This window comes from Cupressus sempervirens, chromosome 3 (genome assembly GCF_028749045.1).
Source record: "Cupressus sempervirens isolate cs-2001-9-10 chromosome 3, ASM2874904v1, whole genome shotgun sequence".
Taxonomy (NCBI): Eukaryota; Viridiplantae; Streptophyta; class Pinopsida; order Cupressales; family Cupressaceae; genus Cupressus; species Cupressus sempervirens.
Window position 1 is genome coordinate 842,187,822 of NC_143120.1, and position 8,970 is coordinate 842,196,791.

Sequence of the window (8,970 nt, forward strand, 5' to 3'; positions counted from 1 at the left end):
TTCCAACCAAATCCTTTATGTTATTAGACCCCTAATGATTCCCATAGTATAATTATCCCCCATGTGTCTAGATCACAAACCAATTGTCCTTTTTACTCTTTAAACTATGCTTAATGCAAACAACCTTATGTTTAGAAACAAGATAAATGTTGTAATATAAAAGTGTGTAAAATCATGCACAAATGAACTCATAAATGAACACATAGATTTTGTATGTGGAAACCCTCAATGAGAGGATGAAAACCATGGTGGGGATAATTTATCCACTAGCCTTTTACTACAGATAAAAGGTTGCCCGATTAAGAGCTATAATGTGTTTCTTCTGAGAACACATCCTATTAGGAATATTTTTAACTTGCTAGGATTGCAATCAACTAGTTAAGGTGACCTTATTGAAGGATTTAGCACTCTTTCTAAGAGGCACATTGTTAAATGGTTTAATCATAATCTTACAATAGAAGCATGCTTTGTTAGGATGTTTGCAACTTAAATACAATGGTTAAAGTGAAATCAAATGTGATCTATATTGAGTAACACTTATCTACTTGGTAGATCTCCAATTAATACCTTGGGGAAATGTTGATCTTGGGAAAAAATCACAAGGCAACTAGTCTAGACCCCACAACATAGGCAGTATAGGTTTCTTGTGATCTACTCAATAGTTTTACTTCAAACTTTGAAATCACTAATTTGAGTAGGATATTCTTCAAGGGTCTCTACGATCATATAAATGAAGAAACTTCACTAATTTAGCATGTGTATGCATATGAAAAAAAATAAGATAGAGATGGTAGAGAGGAGTATCAAGAGAATAAAAGAATAAAGGAAAATATTACATAAAAAGGGGAGAGAGACAATATTTCTAGTTGGAGATCACCCTTCTCTCCCCTTTTCAATTTTACAAATTTGGAACACTTTTAGAGTGACAATTCTACTTCAAATATGGAAGGAAAGGAAGTCAACTATTTTATTTGAATACTCTTATTGACACTACTATTTCCTTAATTTATAAGGCATATATTTGTAAAAATTTCCTTTTTCAAATTCAAGTGATGCAAATAAAGTTTCCCTTGAGGTGTCTCATTTACATGAGCTCCTTAGACACTTGAGAATTTATCCTTATACTATGCCTTGTGTTTCTCTTGATGGATTATCTTTGGGTGTCACTAGCTTTCCAAATGGCGGTGTTGAGGTGACTATAGTTCCAATAGGAAAAGTGATTCTTTCTCTTGGCCTCCTCACAAACCGACTCCTTTATATTATTGGAACCCTAATGATTTTCACACCCTAGTTATCCTCCATGTGTCTAGATCACAAACCAATTTTTCTTTTTACTCTTTAAACTAGGCTTAATGAAAACCACCTTATGTTTAGAAATAAGATGAATTTTGTAATATAAAAGTGTGTAAAATTTCACACAAATGAATTCATCAATGAACACATAGATTTTCTTTGTGGAAACCCTCAATGAGAGGATGAAAACCATGGTAGGGATAATGTACCCACTAGCCTTTTACTATAGATAAAAGGTTACTCGGTTAAGAGATACAAAGTGTTTCTTCTAAAAGCACATCCTGTGAGGAATGTTTGTAACTTGTTAGGATTACAATAAACTAGTTAATTACCTCATTAAAGGATTTAGCACTCTTTCTGAGAGGCACATTGTTACAGGATTTAATCATAATCTTACAACAGAAGCATGCTTTTCTAGGATCTTTACAACTTGGTTACAATAGTTAAAGAGAAATCAAATGTGATGTATATTGAGTAGAACTTATCTTCTTATAGATCTAAAATGAATACCTTGGGGAATCTTGATTGACTCATCTTCCCTCTCTGTATTCTGTCATTCTTGTCAGAATGCAAACTGAATTAGAATTCTTGTTATATATGTTTTATCATGTCACTGTGATTACTCCTCATGGTGGCTAGATAGACTTGACTTATTCATGTTATTCCTTGTGGATTGTTGAAGATATCTATAGTTACTCTTGAGATGTATATTCCTCAACCATTTTGTAATCAATAAAAACACTTTTATTCCAACTATCCTTATGTTAATGTGAATAGTTGGGTCAACAATCTCCCCCTTTATCATTGATGGAAAAATATATTCTTTGGTTGGATTAGATCTTTGATATAATCTTTATCAATGGTAGTACTTAACAAAATGTTGTGTGCCTTCCCACCATTCCCATAGTAATCCCCTTCTAGTATATCTTTGACTTTGTGTTTCTTTTCTACTGAGTATTCATTTCTCTCATTCATTATCTCTCATTTATTTTTATTTTTCATAATAATTCATCTCCAATTGTTATACATTAAGTATCTCCCTTTCTTGTGTATCATCTCCCCCTTTCATTGTTTCATGTTCATCTCTCCTTTATACTATTCATTGGGTATCTCTCACTCTGCATCATCACTCCCCCTTTACATATTCACTAGCACTCCCCCTTACATGTTCACTATTCATCTGCCCTTTTTGTCATCAATGATAAAGGGTATGTATATTTTGTAGTGTTCAACTATGTCTTCCAGGTGTCAAGAAGTTTGCAAACTGCATGGGTTAAATTGATAATCTCTGGTAGGTGCTAGTCCATTTCTTCAATAGTTCCTTTGGTACCTAATGATATTAATTCATCAGCCTCCTTGTTATGTTCCTAAATAATACTTATCATGGGAAATAAAAAACATTGTACTCTAAATAGAGTGGAGTTCCTTTGGTGTTGAACTATACTTACCCAGTTGAGAAGATGATTATTTTCTTGAATTTGACCAATGTACTTTCTTTTAGATCTAGTTAATACATAGAATGATTTTTGAGTGACCTATAGTGTCAAATTATTTATTCTTATTTAGTCATTCAAATCTATCAAAAAAATTGTGAGTCTAAGATCTATTGAAGTATTGGAGTGATGTCCTTCAATAGTTCAACTATTGTGTTCCTAGTTTTTGGAAGTTTTTGTAAGTGATGCTCAATCAGTTGCTTGAGCCTATCTTACCCCTTCTTTTTGTTGATAGAGCTTGTTCCATCACTGATGTTTGTGTGCTTCATATTTTTCCTAAGTTGATCAATAAGATTGATATTAGTGTCACTTTACACATCACTAAGCATGCCGGTGATTTATTTCTTTTCTTTGACTAGAATATGTGCCCTTTCCTATCGTGGGATTTCTTTCTTGATCGTACTATGATTTTTCAAGAAAATATTGTGTTAATTTAACTCTTTGTCACTTAATTCTTGAATCATGTTAGTATACATGTCCAATGCACTTTGAATTGTTTTAGTATTGTCCACTTCTTGAGTATTCCACTCGAACAATTATCCTTCATCTTAAGAGATTGAAGAGGAAGATGACAAGGCAGGTATCCTCCTCTTCATCCTTTTTCCTTTTGATTGTCTTGATGTTATGCTTCCTATTTGTAGCCTTGTTTGTTCACTTTGGGCATTGCAGAGATTTTGAATATCTCTTGAGCTTGAGATTGGATCGGTTGGTCAACATGACTCTTTGGAGCTTTCTCTTTTGTGGCTATGTCTCTATTTAGAATTTCTTATCCTTTGTCTCCTTCTGTCATGATCTTAGGAGATGTGATTTTCCCCTTTTGTTCTTCTTCTAGGATGCTCTTCTTAGTGCCACCTTATCCTTGTCTTTCATCGTGCTAAGTCATCGAGTCTCCTTTGTATCAACCACCAGTTATGTCTCAACTATCTCGGTAGCACCAATAACCACATGTGTGATGGTTGTGTTGTGTACTTTAGCACATTGTGACTTCCTTGGTGAGATAAAAGGATTGAAGTTGATAGGTTATTCATCTGATTATTCAATATGTCCCTCAACTTCTATTTCTCTACTTTTCCAATTGATGCAATGGTCTTCTTCATTTTATTTTTCCTTCAAATATGGTCTGGTTAATGCTTTTGTTTGACTAGTTGAAATCCTTACACATATCACCTCCTCCTTTTGTGACTTGTGTGATATTTTCTTTAGTTAGAAACTCATTGATGTAGAAATTTGTGTAGATTTATATATCTACTGGACTGAATTCTAGTTTGAATTTAGTCAGTGCATCATTTTTTATCTTCTCAGTTAGAAAACATCAATTTCCCACTTATTGATTATAACATCAGCTAGTTCTTATAGTAGAACCTTCTTCATCACCTTTGGTGTCTAGCTATAAGTCCTCATGATGACTAGTACTAGACTTATGACACTATTCTAATCTGTCCCATTCATAAGTTCACATCTCTATATTATTGTATTAAAATTTTCATTATGTTTTACATCACTTAGTATGTCTATAATGGAGAGTGGAGGAGTGGGATTACCCCTTCTTACCTATTTAACAATTCTTGCATCATATCTTTTTTGTGTAGGTACATGTTTCTCCTTGACCATTCCTTCTTCCTTATTATTCTCCCTATTCTCATCATTGTCACTAGGTTTTGGTTCATGTGAGGTGGTTTCTCTTCCTGAGTCATTATTCCTTTCTCCATCTTTATGATTTTTAGGTTTTGTAGTCTTGGTACCAGTTGCTTTCTTCCACTTGCTTGTTCTTTTTCCTTCTCTTTTGATTTATTCCTTTTCATTTTCAATTTTGGGTATTTTCCTTCTTCTCAATGTGCTTGAGCCTTGCATAGGTAGTGTCTTGTCAAAAAACATGGACAATATTAGCTTTATAGCTTCTTTCGTTTCTTCTTGTGTTACCTGAAACTAGAATGTTATGAGCCAATGGGTTCTGGGATCCACTATTTTGATCATACAGTGATCGGTGTTGGATAGGAAACATAATTCATTTTTGTATTCTTAAACTAAGACAAATGGTATTCTCTTTCTTTTTCTCATTATATCCCTAAATATGTCAAAATATCTTTTGAATTAAACATCTTTTTCATTACCTAGCATCATGTATGCTTTACAAATTTGTTCACAAATGGGCCTATTAGTTAGTCACATGACTTGACCTTGTCCAAGAATTAATCTCATGAAATATAGGAATATATACATACCAAGAGACCCTCAAACATGAATTGATGTACCTTAGGGTTTTCCTTAATCTTTTTCATGTTCAACATTAGTTGTTCATGTAACCACCCACTTAGATTGAGTGGTGCACCCTCACTGATGATTTGGTAGGCTATTTGTACCACTCCATAGGGCATACTGGTGCAGAGCACCTAATCAAAAAAAATTATTTTCTTAATGTAATAAGGTCTAGGGATTGATCAAATGATCTCCCTAAGACCATCCACTTTTGTAATGGATACAAGACCCCATGGTGCAATTATAAGCCTGGGCATCATTTGGTCCAATAAAGTGGATTTTGATTTATTTCATGTTTTCTAGGTTAGTCTAGGTGTTTATAGCATTAGGAGAACCTATAGGAGTTGTTCGAATTCAATTTTTAAGAAAATGTGGTCATAAAGCAAAAATTACAAAAGGTTGCTTAGCAACTTTTGCAATTTGTTGACAACTTTTCAAACAAACCACTCCCAATAGCTACAACTACCATAGGGTAGTTTAACCTATTCCAAATGGCCTATAAAGACTCTAAACATCTGAAGGAGGAGTATGTATGAAGAAAAGAATTGTAACTTTCTCTTTGATCAATAAAAATCTGTTGTTCCAGTACAGTTTTCCTGATTTCTTCCATACAGTACGATATCTGATGGTTGAAGGGTGAAAATTTTGCTTTGATAAGTTTGCCCTATTTATTTGCAAGATCTTGGTTTTTATTTCAAGTTTGTATCAATCACAGTGTTCAAGTTATTCAATTTTTTTGGCCACTATTCTGAGAAACCCTTAAAACTAGGGTTTGGTCAAAGAAATGGCCCTAACTTGAATCTCCACCTTGGAATTCTTTCCAATTTGGCATGGAGCAAGTTAGGTCATGCTCTATCATATTTTTCAAGTTTGGGAATAGAAGTTTGCAACACTAATTTTTAGGAGTAAGCCCTAGGTCAAATATCCCTATGTATTTGACCTTGTTTTGATGCAATTTGAATGGATAATGAGAAGAAAGGAGTTTGAGGACTTGGCATAAGAACAAGATACCCTTGTTTGAGTTAGGAGAATAGCCTGGTGGTGGAGCTTTCACTTCATGAACCCATCCTTTATCATTTGCCTTGAAAACCATGCCTAAATTAGCTAATTAGGCCTGTGTGCTTGGTATTGGTTGAGAAATGCTGGAGTGAAGTGAGAACTTGAAACTTTGGAGTTTGTCAGCACTTGGAAAAGGGTATTTAAATCTGAATTTGGTTTACTAGGTCCTTTGGTTAGTTTTGAAATTATTGGTGGAAAACTAATTTAGGAGACCTAATAGGCTACTAGGTCAAATTTAGCATCTTGAATTATGGGTTGTTGGGAGTGGATCCATTGGATGGTTTACCTTTTTTGGGTTGAGTTTGAGTTGTTTCAAGCCTTTTTTAGTGGTAAATAGACCAAGAACACCGAAATCCTTATTTTTCCATTTAGTGGAAGGAAGCCTTGTTTGCACTAAGTTGGGTGTAGTTGGGTTTTGTATCTTGCTTGTGGAGTTGGGCCTAGAAACCTATTTGAGAGATTTTTTAATATGAGTATCCACTAAGGGAAGTGAACCAAGGCCTTTGAACAATCCTTTGTGAAGTTTGGGGTTGTATAGAAGTTTGGATTGATTCTTGCTTCCTTTGTGCTTACTCTACATCACACACTATTGAATTTTCTTGAGAATTAAAGTCTTAAATAAATTTCCATTTTTGCAAATATCATTTCAAGGGAATAGATTTTTTCTATGGCTAATATTCATACTTCTTTCTTTACTCCTATTATTCTAGCCACTTCATCAAGTGTGTCCTTGCTTGAATTTAGTTTTTCTCTAGTGTTATTTAGTCATGTTACCCTAGATATGACCTCTTTTGTGTTTGTGTAGGTTTTTGTGAGCCATGTGTAGTTCCCATGTACTTTTGTTAGTACAATTCTTACCCAATATTTCTTAATTAAGTTAGGAAACTCTATCACTTAATGTAGGGTTTTGTTCAATAGTCATTGTTTCTCTTTCTTCATTCTTCCATATTATAGAAATCTGGAGAATATTTCACAATTTTTATCTTCTTGTAGTTCCAAAAAAATGTATTAAGGTATGTGATTACATCTTCCACCAGTAAAACATCTATAGGAAATGAGTGTAGTTTTTCTACATGGTGCCTCACATCTGCTTTTAGTGAAGTGATGCTATATGTTGGTTATGATATCTCTTCTTTGCTAAAAATTGTGATCTTGTGAATGATGTTCATCATGGTGTGGCTCTTTTCATTTTTCTAATTTCTTTGAGTGTAATCTTGTACACATAAAGGTTTGGGGAGCTTGATGGTGATAGGGTGATGCTCGATTTCTCAACTATATTTTCTTGATTACTTTTAGGTACAAGAGTTAAATTAACAAAATAATTGACCAATCTCTTCTTTTCCTATTTATATCCTTCAATCTTTGTCATTAGGTTTTTGCTGATGTGCAATAGCAAGGTTCTTACCTACCTAACTTTTTGTGATTAATGCAAGAGCTTGATATGCCAATGATCTCATTCATGAAATTCTACTTTCTTAATACATGATTCTCATGATTTTATTCTTCCTTCTTCTACTCATTTTTAAGAGGAGACTGGAGTGTCATTTATTCTTTGACATGTAACCCCTTCTAAGATAGGGCGAGCTTATTTTTCCATAGAGGTTTCACCTAGAACATGTGACCTCTGTACTTCTTAATGCTTTACCTATTTTTCTTCATCTTCCTTTCTTGTCCATATCTTGTTGAAGTCATTTTTTATTTCCTCCTTATCCACTAGCTTGGTCATTCCTTTATTATCTAAGTTTTGTAGTTGGTTTCTTCCTCAACTTAAAAGCCTTGGAAACATGCCCTATCTTGTTACAATATTAATAGGTCATGTTTGTTCCTCTCCATGGTCCTAAATAGTTCCTTTGACTAGTTTCTACTTTCTAGTGATTACCCATATGTCATTTGTTCTCATGGTGTGAATATGCACGAGTGTTGAATATGTTGTTCTAGATAGGCTTAAAAGTTCTCTAAGATTTTTGATTCATCCATAGTCTCAATCTACATACCTTAGTCTTTTTTTGTACTTGTTACAATATTAATAGTGTCCATCAAACATTTTCTCTCAAGTGTAAGATCTACATTCTCGAGTGGAGTGACCATACCTATGATAGGTGTTCCAATGTCCATAGAACATGTGTTGTTCATTTAGTGCAACCTTTTTGTACTAGAATATATTTGAGGTATGACCTATCTTACTGTAGTAATTACAAGATGGTTTCATAGGCTTCTTGACTTTAAATGATGTTTTCCCTCATCTATGTTTGGTTAGTGTTTCTCTCTAGGATATTTTTCTGACTTTAGTCTTCCTGACTCTATCTTAGCCAAGATTAGTTGTGTCATATGTTCTCCTTTGAGCCTTAAGTTTCTCATCTACCTTCTTGGAGTTTTCATTAGAGCTTTACAACTTTTCATTTCTGTCATTGGTGTCTCTTAGTCACTCCATTAACCTTTGAATATGTTGATCCTTTTGACTGGTGTTTTCTTCTTCTACTTCATTTGCTTCAATGGTTTTACATAGTGCTCTTTTAGCTTTCTCCATGTTCACATTGCATCACTTCTTTCCTTTTGTGCTTGACTCAGTCTTTTTTATGCATCTTTTGGCTCTTTCTTTAACTTGATAACCGACTTTCTAACCTTCTTATTTTTAGATGTGAGATTAGATGTAGTTTCTTCAAATCCATTTAATCAACTCCATTCCTCCATTTTATCAATTATTTCATGACTCTCACTAAGCTTCTATACAAGCTTCTTTCTTTTTGCAAGAGATTCTTTAAGCTTCTCTTTCAAGCCTTTTATGGTGTCAAGTTCTTCTCCATATAAATGTATGTATTTAATGGATGTTGATTGATCTTCCCACAAGTTATAAGGCTTTCTATTTTCA